Source organism: Gallus gallus, chromosome 1 (assembly GCF_016699485.2).
Source record: "Gallus gallus isolate bGalGal1 chromosome 1, bGalGal1.mat.broiler.GRCg7b, whole genome shotgun sequence".
Classification (NCBI taxonomy): Eukaryota; Metazoa; Chordata; class Aves; order Galliformes; family Phasianidae; genus Gallus; species Gallus gallus.
This window is the reverse complement of record NC_052532.1, coordinates 84071298-84089801: the sequence shown is the minus strand read 5'-3', so window position 1 is coordinate 84089801 and position 18504 is coordinate 84071298. Positions and strand designations below refer to the sequence as shown.

The 18504-nt window shown below is 44.7% G+C and overlaps 1 protein-coding gene and 1 non-coding gene across 2 annotated transcripts in view; one reads left to right on the top strand and one right to left on the bottom strand.

Moving 5' to 3' along the window:
* LOC121106658 overlaps positions 1-18504 on the top strand; it is a 50510-nt gene that overhangs the window by 5729 nt on the left and 26277 nt on the right. The window lies entirely within an intron of this gene.
* Positions 4179-4282, bottom strand: MIR1690 (microRNA 1690). Its single transcript, NR_035183.1, has one exon. It is a non-coding gene; the product is annotated as a microRNA 1690 (primary transcript).

The window sequence follows — 18504 nt, the reverse complement described above, 5'->3', positions numbered from 1 at the left end:
TACTGAGGTACTGGGCAGTCACCATCATACCCACTCCCTCTGCTGTGCAGCCCAGCTGCCACTTTTGGTCATCCAGCAAGCTGGATCACCTTTCTGACCTAGCCAAAAACTCACCCATCAGAAATCACTGGATCTAGCACAAAAGAAGAGCTTGAAACATGCAGCAGCCCAGGGGCTAAGAAGTTCAAACCAACTGTGAAATGATCAGGGGGAAGATGAGAGGCCTGTGTTTCTCCATCCTGTAATGTATCTGTTTACTGGTACAGGCTGCCCAGAGAAGCTGTGGATGTCCCATCCCTGGAGCTGTTCAAGGCCATGTTGGACTGAGCCCTGGGCAGCCTGAGCTGGTGGGTGGCAACCCTTCCCATGTCATGGAATTGGATCATCATTAAGGTCCTTTCCAACCCAAACCATTCTGTAATTCTTTGAATGGGGGAGCAAGAAGGTAGTGTTTGGTGAATACAGTTGGCCATGTAATGCGCTATATGTAATGCTAAGCAGATGGTTACAGTGGAGGAAAGCTGTTTTACAGAGCTCTGAGATCAGGTCACTGCTGCGTTAAATGTTTTGTACGTGAGACCAAAGTAGAGCAGGTAACAACTCTTCTGCAGTGACATTGCTGCTGGGTTTTGAGATGGGAGTTTGGTGAGGACAGATCTGCTTTCATGACAAGAAGTGAGGGAGGAGAGTGAGGAGAAAATAGGGAGAAGTGAGAATAAGTTGTGGAGGGGGCTGGTCTGGAGAGCAGGAGCAGGATCATGGGAACAAACCACTATTTGAGAAGAAATGCCTAATTTAAAATTGTAGAGAACATATAGTTGGAACTAGATGATCTTAAAGGTCCCTTCAACCCAAACCATTCTGTGTATGATACTATGATTCTGTGGTTGACATTGTGAGTACAAGTTTGAGCTTTCTAATATTATTCTGTATCTGTTTCTGCTAGCCTCCGATACAGTGATATATACACTTGGCTCTTGTTTTTTCCATAGGCCTGAAGGCTCTGGAGTAGAAGGGTACCCATGGCTCTTTGCAAAAGGACTTGGTCTTGTGTAGTTTCTAGTATGAGGAATATTTGCTTGTAGAGAAGCTTTTGCAGCTAGGTGGGCAAAAGAAGGGAGTGCCCCTACAGCAACAAACATCTTTTCTTTGCCTGTGTGCTGTTGCTGTACACTGCTAAGCTCAAATACCACCGTGTTTTGGGAGCTGGGAAAGACCTTGAAAAACCCTGAGGGATCCCGTGGAATGGGATGCACTGGGCCAAAGTGAAAGTTGTGCAGCACTTGCCCTTTAATTGCCAGCTCTATGCTTGCTCGTGGAATCACCACGTTCTTCTGACTGGACTCCCCACAGGCTTTTTGCCAGCCCAGTTTTGTAGAAATTCTGCATTACTTTGTGTGGGGGTCTTTGTACGGCACGGCTTTAAGCAGTGCAGGCTGGATCTCCTTTTCATTTTTATTTATTGCTTGTTTGCTTTTTTCTGCCCTTTGTTTCTTCCATCGCATTGTTCATTTATTTGCACTCCCTTTGTGCCTTGTCTCAAGGCTGTGAGCAACATCTCAGTGCAGGGAATTCATTGCACTAACATGTCATAGTGGAAAGAGCTCCCATTCACACACACGGGAGTATTTTGTTTAAAGAGGAAACCGTGTTATTCACAGCTTCGTGTTTGTACAGCACAATGTTCAAACATCGTCCCCTTTAGCACGGCTTTATCTCCTGCTGCTTATGACAGAGTATGAATCGAGGAAAAGAGAAATAGTGACAAAGGAGCTAGCTGGAGCCTGCTGAAGCCTTGCTGAAGCCCTGCAAGAGCGAGCAGGGCCAAATCCAAAGCCACAGGCCACAGAAGGATTCTGTGGAGCACAGGCTGTGACTTGGTGCAAGGCATCTAACAGGCAAGTGGGAGCACAGAGCCGGGTCTTTACCTCGAGGTGAGGTGTCACATTTCTGCTCCTGAGCCACTGCGGATCATAAATGCACTGCCTTGATCTGCTCTCAGTTTAAGCATGCACCCAGATGATCAGCTGTGAAATGCAGCAGGTGAAAACGAGGTACATATCTACATCTGAATGGTCGAGAGGACAGTGTAGCTGCCGGGCAGCCCTGCAAAATCTGTCTCTGAATGTAAGCTAGTGCCTGGTGTTCCCATGAGGGGTTCAGGACAGTGGGGCCGTCAGAGAATCAAGTTGCCACGTCAATAGTGAGAAGATTGACTCCAGTGGGCATGATAAAATGAAGGATAAATGAAACAACAAGCCCACAGTTGGGAGAGTTAAAATATGAACAGAGATGCTTGGGAGGGGAAAAATAAGGATGCCCATTCAACTGCACAGTAGTACAAGGCAAGCACGGGGCGATCATGAGCCTGGGCTGGAGGTGGAGGCCCCACTGGTGCTCACTGTAGTAGATTAGGCCTGCACTAAGCTGACCTGCTGGAGCTTCTTGAAGAAGTAGGAGATGGGGATGGAAAAGCCAATGGACACAACTGGTGTCTGTGGGCAAGGGGAAGGAAACTGAAGGTCCTGAAACTAAGCAAAGCTATGGCATGCAAAGCTATATAAGCAAGTACTTGATTCCTTGTTGCCTTCCGTAGCTACCTCTACTTTTAGCAGCGTACAGTCTCTGTCTCGGATAGCACTCAGCAAGCAGCACATGCCACAAGGCAAGAAGAGAGCACGGTTTAAGCTGGTGTCCTGGATTGAGAGGAGAACTTGCAGGCTTGCTTAATACAAGAAGAGTTTGATGAAAACACAGCTTCCTATCTGTGCTCCCCTTATGCAAGTACTTAGCAGCAGCTGGCTCATGCTGGGACTTGGTACTGGTCCTTGGCAAGACTGGACCCTAGAGCTGCTCTAGTGAAAACTCACATGCTGACATTCCCACCTGAATGGTTACGTGTGGCTTCCAGGCACTGGTTCTGAAATATTGCATGTCTTACACTGAAAGGAGATGCGTGCAAATACCCATGTCTTGAACCTGAATGAGCTATCCACGTTTATCCTTCAGAAGGTGGATATTTCTTTGCATGTTACGAGACTCAGAGACTTTTCAGTGATCAGTGTGACTTCTAATAAGCAATTAAGCCTGTGGCAAATCAATCACTCTATAATTAGTTCCAATCTGTGTTCCCACTGGCTACAAAATCCTTTACCTGCCACTGAACAGCCAGCAGTAAAAGGTGTGAAAATTTTTGTGACCTTGGAGGTGCATCCAAAAACTGAAGCAATCCTTTCCACTCAGTCCTGCAGACAACTGAGAGTGCACAGGAGGAGATGCCTGCTGCAGAGGACACTGCTGAGGAAATCCTCAGCTGAGCTGTTTAGTAAAGTCTGCTTCTTTTTATCAGCCTTGAGAAACTATGACAGGTGATTTCGCCAATGGGAGAATGAGGATGAACGGAAAAGCAGGCCTTATTCTGAGGGTTTGGCTGCAGTAGCAACATTTTTCACAGTAGCCACGGTCTCTGGTCTCTTGCACACCTCACCTAAAGCTCACTGTGGTCCACCCAGAGATGACCCAGCTGATCATACTCCTGACTGAAAGGTGATTTCTATGCCAGACTAGCAGAGGCCATGTGAGAGCCAGTATGGCTTGACTCAGCAGAAGATGCTGCTGCTAACCTGGCTTGCTGGACCCTGTGCAGGACCCAGCCTGCTTAGCATCTGTGCTGGAAGTCTGTGGAAGAAGCACAGATCCCGCCAGCTCCTGGCCACTTCCTGTGGCCCTGTGCTTAGGATGGTGGTGTCTGTCTGGGACAGCAGAGAGCTGTCATTACAACAGCCCCATTAAGGCACTTTTTGACTGGATGTATGTCACTTTTGAAACAGCTCTAGCTTTACAGGCAGGACCAGATTTTTCTGAAGCAATACAGCAACGTGAAGACATAGGCATTTAATAGGATTTTAATGCTACCAGGCACTGCGGGGAAGATAGATACCTTAGTGGCACTAATCCGTAAATTGGGGCATTGCATAAACCTGGCTGCAGTTTGGATTTGGTTCTCTCGCTGCTCTGCCTTTAATGCAGTGTTTGTTTTGAATGGATTCTGTCTAGTGTTTCTTTAATGCGCCAAAATACAGGCATACATTTGGAAGCTATTATCCATTCCAGTAATATTCTCCTGCTTTCTTCATCATCCCGTGGTGTTTTAGTGTGTGCATACTTCATCAGATCCGAATGACTACGCAGAGTGCATCATCACAGAGAAAGCAGCTCTGCCGTGTCCCATTTAGCAGCAGTGCTCCTTTGCCTCTGGATACGCACCCTGCTGGAAGCCATCGCTGCACCTCACTGCAGTTTGTGTGTTCCTGCCTCAGCACGTGGACTGAGGCTACGCAGACTGCTCGTACCGAAGCGAAGGGCCAAGCTGAAAATGGGCAGAGGCTGTATATATATGGGGGAAACCTTTCAGCCATGACAGGAAGATTCATATGTGGAAGATGCTGAATGGGCATGCAGCGGTGTCCAGAATGCTTTGACCGAGTTGCCATTTTTCAGATGTATCGTTTAGATTCAGCTGGAGCATTCAGAGTGACTCAGGGTGCTTCTTCTTCTCCTTGTTGACCTTTTGCTTCGTAGGAAGTTTAAAAATGGAAAGTTCTCTCTTTCCATTCTGCTAAACACAACGTCACTGCCATCAGTGTATGCTTTTGCAGAGACAGCGCAATAGTGCCTCGTATTTTCCTAGCGAAGGCCTTCTGCTGAAGTGCACTTGGGACTGTAAAGGACAGTTTTTTGCACTGTGCCTATTTCATGTGATTTAATTTACACTATTCTACCACTGGTTTCTATGTAAATACCTCTAAAGAAGTGCTTACTGCTCAGAAGGGGTGGCTCATCCAGCAGTAGAATAGCTGCTGCATGCTCTGTGCAGCCCAAGCTAGTTCACAGTGCTGATCTTCACAGACAGGCACTGACTAGAGCCTGCAGCTGTTACAAAACTGGCAGAGTTTCTCAGCTATTCCCAAAAGTTTATGCCCCAGGGAACATACCCTGTCTTCTTTCACCAGACAAATGGTTTTCAACCTTTTTTTCAATTTGCCAGTCACTAAAAATTCCTACAGAGGTATGGACTTCTGTGGGTCAAGTAGATTTCCTTTTCTTGGTCTTTATCCATGGACTTAAAAATAATTCATGGACCCTTGGGATCTCGCGTCCTATGGGTTGAGAACTGCAGTACTAGATCAATCTCTTTAGATCAGTTTAGATCAGTTTCTTTACAGAAAAGGTTGTTAAGCACTGGAATAGGCTCCCCAGGGAGGTTTGAGTCACCATCCCCAGATGTATTTAAAACCGTTTGGATGTGGTGCTCAGGGACACGATTTAGCAGAGGGTTGTTAGAGTTAGGGTAGTATGGTTAGGTTGTGGTTGGACTTGATGATTTTTAAGGTCTTTTCCAACCTGAGCAATTCTATGATTCTGTGAACAGATTCACCATTATTAAATGAAGAGGTGTAAGACCAGATGCGAGTACAGCAGAAATAGGGTGCACAGTTAGTCCTGCTTTATTTGTTTGTAGGTAGGTAATGCATTCCTATGGATAAAGCTCTGATGGAGCAGCCAGGAGGCTGGGTAGCAAAACAGAAGTTGTGGTTTTGCAGTGTGCTCTGCAAAGCAGAAAGTATAGCTGATGGTTGTGGAGAAATGAGTATTTAGCTCAAAATAGAAGCAATACTGGATAGAAAACCGGCTTCCAGAATGGACAAATAAGCAAGCATGGTTGTTGGTTGCAACAAGTTCTGAAAAAGACTTTCTAAGGTACTGTGTTACAACAGAGGGACTATTTCTGGGACATTACCAGAAGCAGGTTTCCTACGGTGCTTAATGTTTCCCAGCGCTTAAAAATTTGTGGCACAGAGAGTCTGTCCATGTCCTGTTGCCATGAGAAGGAATTTTCACTGTGTAGAAGACCTGGATCTTCTGTATGGCAGGACACAGTGGGAGTATAGTACTTCATTTAAAAGTTCAACGCATCTCCAGTTAAGACTATGTGAGCTGGCTGCAATTCAACCTACTCTTTCAAAATGCTATCATAATCCTTGAACTTTGCCAACAGGCTTTGGAAGGCCATCACAATCAACTAATAAAGTACAAGCGCTCAATCTTCCATTCCGCATCCAAATTGCTGTCCGACAGCAACCTGCTGGTAGGACATCATGTAAGATGTGGGTCATACACCTCCTCTATGACTTAATGGGCTGGTGAAGCTATCTTAGAGATGTCACATAAATTTTTGCCAGAGTTTGATGGAGAACTGAATACACAGGAACAGCAGAATGTCTTGTTTTCCTACTAAATGTGCCTTCAGCCTGTTGGGTAAAAATACAGGAACTGTCTAGATATTGCTTTTTCTAAGCTGGGTAAATGAGATCTGTACTTTTGTTGTTTGGATATGCCCCCAAATGCTGAGGAGGCTGCTGCGAAACTGTGGCTAATTCTTCACATCGTACAACTCTAGAATGTTTTAAGTGGTTCTTGCTGCTGTTCTTGAGGCTGACTGTTTGGAACTACTGTGTTTGTTTTTAGTGATCAGTTTTAACTATGACTAAATAGGAATTTGTCCCAAAAGGGGATCCAGTATAGGAAGTTGTTAAATTATTTTCATGGTTGGAAATGAAAGCTTCCAAGATTTTTCAGAAAGCATCTTCTGAAAGAAAATCTGTACAAGGAGGAGAAGACTATTCTCTCAAGGAGTTGGTCCTAATTTGGTGGATTAAGAGAACAGCATGCTTGAGTCTTAGCCTGCGTGAGGTCCAGAAATAAGAGATTCAGGAACATCCATCCCTTCTTTTGTAGGTACAAAAAGTATATCAAGCGTTATATCTGCATTCTGGTTTTCCTGCACTAGAATATATCTAAATTCTTTCTACTGTAGACAGAGAGATAGAATATCTTGTGGCTTCAGAGTCAATCTGGGACCATCCTGGCCAATTGCCCATGACCCACTGCACTTGTATGCAGATTTTACTCTACATCTGACCTCTCGTCCCCCCCATTTATCTGCTAAACACTGCAGATGTCACATTGAGTCCTAGGACTTGCAAGGACAGAGTACTTGTCTAATAATCTTGTTACTCCTGGGAGGCTTTTCAGGAGCAGAATGTGCTGGTCTTCAGGTCTGGCACTGCCTTTAAGTGTGTCTGGCTCCCACCTCTCTTTAGTCACAGGTACTGCTACACCATTAGAAAGCTGCCTTACAGCCACTCCTCTGCTTTCACTTTGGTATATGTCTCTGCTTTTTTTTCTTGGTTCAGAGATCAAGTACAGTGACACTTGGCATTTACAGAACACTGTAACCTATGCAGAGTGTTGCCTGGATAGAAAGCTGCTGACCCACATGCCATCTGTATGAATTAGGTCACGCTGGCTGTGTTTTGTCTTCATAGTACAGATAAGGGATGTGATTTATCCTTCTAGAAAGTGGGCTGAAAGTCAGTACTCCCAGCAGTGCTTGTGGTGCTTGATTTACTAGCCCTAAGTGGGGATAATAAAAACAAAAGGTGAAAAAAATCAGAAAGTGCAAGGTACATATTGTGTCCCAGTGAGAGGATGTCATGTGTGTGAGCCTGGGCACTGCCCAAAAGGGGGAATGTCTCTGCACTGACTCTGAATAGAAGTCTGCATTACTGTAGTGATAGTAGGAGATCCCAGCAAGAAACAAGCCTTATTTTATTAATCTGCAAGCAAATGCATAGGAATATGCCATCCTTGCCCCACAGGCATTACAGTATGTTGGCTGGGAGGGAAGCAGAAGGAGGATCCCGCTCACGGAGAACTGAGAGGAGGTATGATTTTTCCAATGTCATATTAAAACTTGTGGCAGAGCCAAGATGTAAACCCCTTCCCCCTCTCGGTGCTTCACCATCCTCTCTTCAATTGTCCCTCTACCACTGTGCCTGCAAAGCTGTCGTTCTGAAGAGCGTTAGGATCTGCCTCCGAAGTGACTTCGGCACGGTTTCTCTCTTCCTCACCCCCGCACCCTTTCTCATTAATTTCAAAACTCCTATTTATAAACCTGCTCAAGCCTGCTTGTTCAGGGAGGAGGAGCCGAAACACTCAGCACACAGCCTAGGAGACTCAACAGCGATGCAGGCAGAACTGCTTCTCACTCAAAGGGTAATAACCAGATGGAACAAGTCAGCAGGAAGAGTGCCTGAAATGTCACAGAAATGAGATCAAGCAACAGCTAGAGCTTTGTGTTTGCAGGCAGAAGGGGGAGAATCACAGCATCGCAGGAAAGAGTAAGAAAGGAGGGCTGAGTGGAAGGAAAATATTTAAGTGGGTATGCACATCGCACTAAATGGCCTAATCACCTCCCCAGACCGTCACGGTCCATTTTTGACGCCCTGTCCCATCCTCTCTAGCAGGGATGAACAGGAGGCCTCAGGAGCTGGCATGCTGCAAAAACGTGCGCCATGCTGCTGACTGTGAGTGACTTGTCACGTCTGTTGTGAAACAGATCGCTCCCTCCCTGCGTCTCACTGAGATGCTGTTCATAAACACAGCGCTTGTTTAGCTCGGGCCTGCCGCACCTGGTGGTTTTGTGCTGGCAGGCTGGGGAACAGGCTGATGACAATGCGAACCCCTGTGACGGGAGAAGGACCTAAATAGCTGTCCTACATTGTATGGCACTATATGCAGCAACCTGACTTCCCTTAACTTTCCTCCTGGCGGTGTTTCATGGTAATGATCCGGACACGACCCAACTATCTCTGCTGTGCCGGAGAACCACAGGACAGTTTTGAAAGACAAGTTCATCTGCTGTGAAGAAAGAAAAAAAAAACAACCTTGGTTCCTAAGGTTTATATAAAGAATAAAACAACCACAGTGAGCCATAAGGAGTCACATTCATGGGCAGAAACAGAACCACATTGTTCACAAAATCAGAGGAGAACAAAGAGGTTCAATGAGAGAATCCAAGAGCCATTTCTGCCGAGGGATTGGCATCAGCGTGCAGAACATAACCTCACCTCTTCCGCTTCCGGCTTACCAAGTGATTTCATGGGGATGGTGTACAGGCACTTCCATGAGCTGCTCCTCTTTCTTGGGTTTGTGCCAGAGAAGGCAAAGCACTTGCTGTCGCCAGCGTTCTGCTTCACTCTTCTCCAGCCTGGATTCCTCCCATCAGTCTTGCTAATACCAGATTAACTCTCTTTGCTATCCATACTATGAGGTGATGTCTCATTTGATGCATTATTACATTACTTAAGAAAAACATTTTAATGCCCGCAGTCTTACCAAGCTAAAATCCCAATGGATTAAGTGACTTTTTGTGGACCTACTGAAGGATAGTCATTGCTACAGGACAGTCAGAAGGTATCAGACACACAACCAGGGGATGAAAAAGTCTGAGGTAATGAGACCAAGAGTTAGAGTAACATAAGTAATATAATGTGCACAGTTACAGTTCATCTTGATAATTTTAATAATTGTGTACTGGACAAATCAGGGTACTGAGATACTCTCATGATAATACCAGAAAGTTTCTAGAAGTTACTAAATTTGCCTATATGTAATTGCTTTCTTTGCTGGAGGAAATCTAATCCAGTTTGTGGTACATTCTGACATATCTCAGCAGAAGCTCTCTGCTATTATCAGAGAAAAAACATCTCCTCATCTTTAGCATTTCTGTGTATGAGACACAAATGGAAGTGGCATTAGAAGTGAGTAATGGCAATGGCCACATGTCTAGAAAACCTGGTAAAAATGGTAATGATTGAAGGAATTGGGTTTTCTGGGTTTAGAAACAAGAAGATTGAGAGGGAACATAGAAAACAGAACATCTGATGATGATGTTCTGAAAGGGACAGGGATTAATTGTTCCCTGCTTCCGTGGCCGAAGGGTTATACAGCAAATAGAGGGCAGCTCTGTTTGCATAAACAAAAGATTTTGATTAAGTATCGGAAGTAGATTTATACTGCAAAAGAGAAGAGAAGAAGCAGTGAAGCTGCGTTGGAGGCTGTGAAGTCTCTGTTCATGGAGTCTTTTAAAAACAAAGCTACTCTAAGCATATTTTCTTTATTGTAAAGAAGGGATCAGCGAGGTCCTTATCAGTAAACGTAAATGGTCATCTCCATTGGGTTCCCCTTCCCTCTGGAAAAGAAAACAAGATGTTTGGGTAAAACAAATACAGCAAAAAAAACCTTTATATCTCTATAGGTGTAACTACGCCCTTTAGTTCCAGAAGTATCTTTGAAGCGGGGCTTGGGTGGAATAGGCTACAGAGGTAACACTCCTCATCTTCACTTTTGTGAAAGGAAGAACTGGAGGGAGTGGCTTTGTCGTGTCACTAAGTAGAAGGCTTCAGGGCTGCCAGTGGGATTCATACTCATACAAACTCATAGTAGTGAAAGGTATTGATGGAAATATCCTGGCATAGCCAAAGGGGTTTGCTATTTCAGAGGTTGAGTAGGAGAGAAACTTAGTGAAATTCAGATGCCTATATTCTTTGTCCAGTGTCCGGAGAGAAAAGCTCAACAACACAGGCAAAGAAGATTTTAAACTGCATCATCAGTAACCTATGGTATAAGCAATACATTTTTAAACAGTATCCACTGAGCTTGAATTAAAACATTAGATTTTCTCAAGTGTAGATTTTCTCTTAATAACACTACATGTGAGTTGACGCTGTATACATAAAAATACAGCGTTTGCCTTGAACTGGGTTGATCTAACCTTGATTAGTTTTCTTCTCTTCATCCCAAGACACTTGCTGATAATTTATATTTCTGTTGTATCGATGCTTTTGGTTTTGCCTTATTTTTTAAAAAGAGTTTTCTTTTATCAAATACAGAGGTTCCTAAATAGTGATAGATCACGAGTCACAGCCCTACCTTAAACTCTCCAGCATAATATGCAAGACTGTAGGCTTGACTGTGGAAGATGAAAAGAACTGTGACTCCCATCCAACAAAGTGTATTTGTTCTGGGCATAGTCTGATTCAGCTGAACTACTTGCACGCTCCCAGTTAAGCACTAGGAGGGAGAATAATTAAATCAGGACCTGTTGGGATAAAGAGAAGCACTCTAGCACTGATCATAGCAATGGTAACCCCATTGACTTCAGTGCAGTTCCTCTGAAGTTAATTGAGATAACAGGTATTTATAACTGGTTTATGATAGTAAGAAGTTGCTCCAGTTCTGTCAAAATTATTTGAGTTAATAGAACCTAATTAACATGCCTCCTCCGAGAAGATTAAACTTGGAATAGTCCTGTCTAAAGTTCACCATGGTGAAAGGAGCAGGCTCTGTCACACTGCCATTGTTAATGGCTTGGAAGGATGAGCTGTTGGAACAGGTTGGTGTGAGCTGGCAAGTCCTGGTCTAGCTCACAACAGATTGTGGCTGAGCTCACAGCTGCTCCAGGTGAACACCCTGGCTGAGGGAGGAGGAACTCCTTCTGGATACTTTTTTATGTAGGGAGATGTAAAACTGAGGCTGTGTCTAAGGCTGCTGGCCTGCGAAGGATGGCAGCTTGAATTCCAGCTTCCCTGTGCCCTGTGTTGTCTAATCTGCGGTTAGACAGATAATCCTATTGTCTAAGAACCTCCTGAGATACAGCAGATAGCTGTGACTTCTTACCTATGAAGGCATAATGAGGAAAGTACTTCATAACGGCCTTCAGCAGATATTACTGGCATAGATATGACTATGTAAGGATAAACTACATTATTTATAACTATGTTGTTTATAAACTACGCTGTTTATCTTCAGATGCCATTTGCTGCTATTGTCGCTCCCTGGTACCTGGTTTCTCTTTTTTTTTCCTGTTTGTTTTTGTTTACTTTCTTCTGTTCCCTCCATCCCCATCCCACTCAGTTCTGAAAGCTGTACATTGTGGCCCAGCAGTGCCTAAAAGTAGCCTTTCTGCAACTGCATTCAAACCGAGCACGTCAGCACAGCAGCATGCTGCAGTGATGTTCAGGGAAGCCTTGGCTCAGCTCAGCACTAACGTGAGCATCTGTATCCCATGCACAGTGCAGAGATGCCCAAAGCCTGATGGGAAATGCACAGACCAGAGTTAAATCCATCCTAGCGTCTAGATGTTCATCAGCACTTTCTGCCTTAGTGTGGCCCAGAGATGAATAATGCAGGAGACTAGTTGAGTCATGTGGCCTCTGTTTTCTCTCAAGTTCCTTGGATGAACAGAAGTTTCCCATAATACACTGTTGTGTCAGGAATGCATTTAGGGCCATCTTTCATCCCTTTCTCGCTTTAGAGTAGCAGTGCTTGGACCACTAAACATGATTAATGACAATAAAGGGCAACATCAAGTCCAGAGCTCCTGGCTTAGGGAAATGGATGCTTTCTTCTTCCCACCTTTCCCATGCAAACTGCACAACCTGGATTAGGAAGCTGCTCAGCCCTCCTCCCAAATGATCTGCTCTTTGCAGTCACCAATCCAGAAGGACCGAGCTTGGTGCAGGGCTGCAGGGCCACATTCAGTTGTCTACTCGATGGTGCTTCTTGGATGTTGACAGGAGAAGGCAAAAGAAAACAACAACAAACTCTGACTAACACAGGGGTGTTAAAACCACAAAATAAGAAGAAAAAATACTATTCTTTCACATACACTTCTGGTTTTCTGCAGTTTGCTCTCCTTGCTGATCCCTGCCCCTTCTGTAGTCTCACAGTATGTAAAATGTTCTTCATCGCATAACTTACGGTGTTGATGTCTCTGTGAAATTTGGTGCTTGGCTGATGGATTTTTTTATTAGATGCAGTTATTAGAATCTAAGCAGTTACCATCACTGTAAAACTTCTATAAATCTGTGCTTGTTTCCAGTGGGATTTTCTCTGTGTTTGTTAAATATCTGTCTGATTCAGAACATTTATCATGACATGGGAGAATGAGTGTGTATGGAGAAGCGTGGGGGGAAGTTCTGGATTTTAAAAGCCTCATCAGATGACTTAGAAGTGGCAAATCTGTATTGTAGAGTAAGGTGCTTTAGTTTTTAGCACACTGACAACTGCAAAACAGCTTGCAGAAGAAACATGCAGACTCAGAAATACTGGTGAGGAGGTACAAAGCGTATTTTCATTGCATCTGTGAATCAAATATAGCCCAAGGCCGGTGCAAACTACTCCTCTTGAACTTGCTGAGAACTCTGGGAAAAGGACTGAAAAATTCCAGCACCTGGATCCCTAAACACCAGGCCACCTGTGAGGGATCAGGGATCAGCATCCACCTGGAAAAGGTGAGGAGAGGTCCAGGAATCTCTTGTGCTGTCACATAGAGTCCAGATGTGAAGAGGAATGGGGAAACTGCTCTTCAAGTGAGCCCATGTCTGTGCATCTTCTTTGTCTGTGTGTGTGGTGACTAACTGGAGTGTCCCACTGAGGACAGTACGTTAGGTCAGGTGAGGAGGGAATCCTGTCCTGCTGTATGCATCTGGTTTGTTCAACTGAGTGGTGGGCTTGCAGGAAGGACAATCTTTTTCCCATTAGGCTGAAAATAGTGTTCTTCTTGTTCTGTTTTGACGTTGTTTTTTTTTTTTCTTGGCACATCTGAATGTACCGGCAGGTGTAGTTACTCCTGAAAGTGGAGTACCGTCTTCTGGTTTGAGATAATCCACTTCTGCTCCAGTTTGTAGGTGCTGCTCAGTGTTGCCTAGACTGTCTCTTCAGTACCGTTCCCTCTCCCTTTTTATGGCCATCTTGTGACTTCAAATTGACAGTTATTCTGTCTCCTGCACTATGTCTCTATAGTCCTTGGAAGAGCAGAGCCTCTTATCATTAAAAAAATAAATAATTAATTAAAGAAATGAACGTTTTCAAGCACGTGTTCATGAGCACATGCAGCGAGTATGTCCTTGGGAGATACCAGCTCAGAGTCAGTGTTTAAACATGTGTTCTGGGACACGCTGTCCATTCTGGAGAAGTCATCCATAGGTGTTTCGGAGGCACTACACCTCATTTATCAGTTCAATGTCATTTGGCGTTTTCCCTCCTCCTTTCACCAGAAGGGAAAAAAAAAAAAAAAAAACAGAGTGCACACAAAAGGGTCAATGTTTACGAAAGGTCGGTAATTACAGATGAAATGCAAACCTAAGGCTTACCAAAAAAAAAAAAAAAAAAAAAAAAATCTCCATTGAGCAATAAAGCATTTAGAGTTTGACTTTGTTACACAAGAGAGAGACTTTCCAGTTGGCTGGCAGCGGTTCCGAAGGGTGTCTGTGTGGTTATTGATTAATTAAGTCTATTGTTACTCACTTCTCTCATTAATCCAAGTGTTTTCTCTTCCCTTGTGTCCCTGCACAACCTTGTTTTAAAGGCTTGGAATCTGTGAGAGGCAACTGCTCTGAATATCAGGTTGCTTATTTGAAGTCCTAACTCTTCCTGTTCGGAAATCTCTAGGTGTGGCATCTTGTACCTCACAAGAATAAGAAGGCTGCTTAAAGTTAAAGGCGGCCCGGCCCCAGTCTCGTGTTCAGAGCTGGAACACTGTGTCCATGTGTAAAGGAGAGGAGGGTGCGAGAGGCTGGGCTCTCTGTCTGCAGGGCTGCACTCATTTCCAGTGCCGTCACTGCATCTCCAGGGGTTCCCTGCTGAGTCGGGGGGAGGTGCTGTTCAGGATCATAAATCTCCAGTGGAGTTGTGACGAGGACTGGAGAGCAGTATCAGCAAACCAGCAGTAACGTTTTGCTTCCAAACAGCCTCCGACACACCATCCTCTGCTTGTGTTCCCAGCAGTTAAAAAGCCCGAATGACGCTACTGCCCCAGCACTGGAAGGCTATGTCTGAAAAACCAGAGAAGAGCCCATCTCCTGCTAAGCCACCCAGTCCCTGGCATCTCTGTTTGCTGTACTGAGGGTACTTTGTTCCCAGGTTGCTGGCCCCAATCCATGATTCATGTCACACAGGAAGCTGAGCCGCTGCCAGCTGGGAGCAGCTCCTGGTCACTGTCTCCAGTCATCAGTGCATGGCTGCAGCCTGTTAGCCTGGCTCCTGACTGCCCGCCTCGCAGGTCCAAGCACTTGCTTTCTGTTTAGAGCCCTTGAGATTGCAGTCTGTGCTATGAGAATGAATGCATTTAGAAAACACCAAGACTGAACTAAGCACCACGGGGCACCAGGAATCTTTAGCTTCCAGACATCAGTGCTGGCTGGAAGCAATGGTCAGAAACTAAGATGGACTGAGTTCAAGCCCAAGAGCAGGACACTCTTCCTTGGCTATGCTTCTCCCCAGCATTAATGCTCATTAGGAGATTCTTTATCACAGCAGCCACAAGTCAGTCGTGCTTCCTTCCCGTATGATGCCAGTATAATTTTCAGTGAAACGGAGGGATCATGTCATAAGTTCAATGACAGCAAGCGGGTCAGGAGGGCACCGCTCCACCCCTCTGCAGCAGGGGAAGGGAGGAGACAACCCGTTTGTGACCACTTGGCTGCTTTATAGTTGTGTTTGGGAGGACATGAAAGAGGCCTGGAAATTCCAGAGGGCTATTTTAGGAAATCCTTTACAAGTGCCTCTAGGAAATGGGCTTTATCCTAACAATTCAATTCATTACAATTAATCAGTTGATCCTGAAAGCAGGAGGAAATTGTATCATGCACATTTCATACAGGATTTACCTAAGTATTCTGGTTTTTAGCGCTTTGGCACCTGCTGTTTGTCCTTTCGCCAGTACTTTCAGCTGGCAGCACCAATACCTTTGTACCAGAAAGGTGGGCTTCCTCTTCTGGGAGCTTCACAATGCTGCTGACATCAGCAGCACCGCTGCAAGCTCAGTCCTTGTAAAGAGCACAGTGCACATACACACAGTGCATAGGCTGGTCTTCCAGCACACAGAAATACATGGAAATGTTCATTTTCACCAGCTGTATTGAGGGAAGGTGCAGCCAAACCGATGTAGACAAAACAATGTGTTTAAACATAATTGCACTAATTATCCAAGGACACTGTTTTTAAATCAACAGCCCGTGCCTTCCTCTGATTGAATTAAATCACAGGGCGATTGTCCAGCAGAAGTTCCCCACCACCTCTCCCAGCCCCCAGAGGTACATTTGCAGTTGCATTAGAGCAGCCTGAGGTGCCAAAGCCAAAGCAGATGCTGGCAAACTCATTTTACTCTGTGCTTTAACAGAAGAAGGATTGGACCCTTGAAGGCCACAGCAAGCAGCGGTATGGGTGGGTCATCTTATCTTCATTCACCCTCTCTTTGTTTTCCTCACTTCGCTCTTCGAATATGTCTTTGTCAGTGTTTCAGATTACTTTAGTGAGGTGGGAAGAAAAACTGCTTTTGAAAGAGCAAAGTGACAGCTGGATGGCCCAAACCCAAACCCTGTGTGATCCGCTCTTCCAGGTCCCCTGGAATGCAAGTGCCTGGCCCCATGCAAACTGTGGCCCCAAGCAGTTCTGCCTCTGTGTTGCTTTAAATTTGCTGGAAATAGGTCGCCACATCTAAGAAGGACCGTAAGAAAAGAATCCTAAACATTATAATTAGAAGGCATTTCTGAATTGGCAATACTCTTGACAGTGCACAGCAGGGCTTATAAATAGAGCTTCAAGTACCCATGATGTCACGGACCACAGGAGCTTCTGACTTGAGATTTATTACATCAGATCATGGCTTGCTCACAGGCTCATAACTTGCAGCCTATTTACAGTCAGTACACCCTGTATTATTCCTAAACCACCCCCGTGTTTAGCCCATACGTAAATGCTGCCTGGGATTGAAACAGTAAACAACCAATTAAAAGTTTAACCTCATCCTTTCCAGTTTTGTCCTGTATTATTAGCTGAGGATACTGTTGCCTAAATTAAGGTGCTTTAAGATAATAGAAGTTATTTAATTTCCTGGGTGTATTCAGATTGATTAAGTAACACTCAGATTTTAAGTAACGTGTTCTCAGGAATGAGGGTAGGATCTCACTCACTTTGGCCATGCTTTGGAAGAGCTCACAGTCAAGGCTGAAAGATTTAAATACAGGCCACTGTAAACGTCAGCCATTAATGAATCCTGAATTTAACAACTTTAGTCCCCTACTATTTCTGATTTCCAAGGACTTCAGGCTGGATATTTGGAAAAAATTCTTCTCAGAAAGAGTGATGAGGCAGTGGCACAGGCTGCCCAGGGAGGCGGTGGAGTGACCATCCCTGGAGGTGTTCAAGAGCCGTGTAGATGGGGCACTGAGAGAGATGTTTTAGTGGGCATGGTGGGGATGGGATGACGGTCGGACTACGTGATCTTTTCCAACCATAATGATTTTATGACTCTCTGACTTGGTTTCCCTTAGTCCAGGGAAAGGCACCCCGCAAGAAATCTGCTAGAAGAGCCGGACCTGTCAGCCTGTGCTAGTCCAGCTTGATACAGTACAAAACAGGCAAAGTTCACGCTAAGTAAAATGCTATGAGATGATACCCAACTATCTAAAAACTGGTATATGCAGAGATCTGAAAACAGATAGGAGGTGACTGCATTATTCAGAAATGGTAAAATGGGAAATCATTTATGTGGCTGCTGTTGGCTGAATGTCCGTAAATATCACTGGTACATTAGTATGTGTTCTCTATCAAAGCTTACTGTAAAGCACTCCTAAATGTATCATTGTGATTTACTCTCTCTTTAAAATAATAATAATAATAATAATAACCAGAAGTCTAAGTCTACCAGAGAACAAAAGTAATTAGTAGTACTAACAGCCTGTAAAACACCTCAGACTATGCCTTGGGGTTTCATAGTCTGTGATCCTAAAAGCATAGCATAGCCTGTTTTGCTGGAAGGCCTGCCACTGTCCCGGGATCAGAAGCTCCTTTTGTGTTCTCGTGGGACAAATTACCCAGAACAGTGAGTAGAGCAAGATCAAATACTACATGTCAGTGTAATTTGCAAGGGAACACAAAGGAAATTTTTCTCTAGCCAACTGGTTCTTTCTAAATGTTCATCTATATTAATGGAAGGGCTTACAATGTTAGCAGCTCCTTGCTGGAGTTGGGACCGAGTGCAGGTGCACGAGAAATCTAATTTACTGCAGTCTTCTCTGTGCAGTGTTTACATTTTGTTCATAACATTGTTTAGTAAATAGTGAGTTGGCTAGTAATTTGGTACTGGTGGCCATAAAAGAGATGTATACTGCACAGAATTTCAGCAGTATTTCTTCTAGCTAGGTTCAGCAAGGTGGACTGAGAAGCGTCTCACTGGCAGAGCTCAGAGGGTTGTCATCAGAGGCACAGAGTCTGGTTGGAGCCCTTTAACTAGTGGTGTTCCCCAGAGGTCAGTGCCGGGCCTGGTCTTGTTCAACATCTTCATCAGCAAACTGGATGAAAGGATGGAGTCCACCCTCAGCAAGTTTGCTCATGATACACAGCTGGGAGGAGTGGCTGACACACCAGAAGGCTCTGCTGCCATTCAGCAAGATTTGGACAGAGTGGAGAGTTGGGCAGGGAGGAACCTGATGAGGTTTAAAAAGAGTAAATGCAGAATCTTGCACCTGGGGAGGAATAACTGCATGCATGAGTACAGGTTAGGGGCTGACCTGCTGGGGAGGAGCTCTGCAGAGA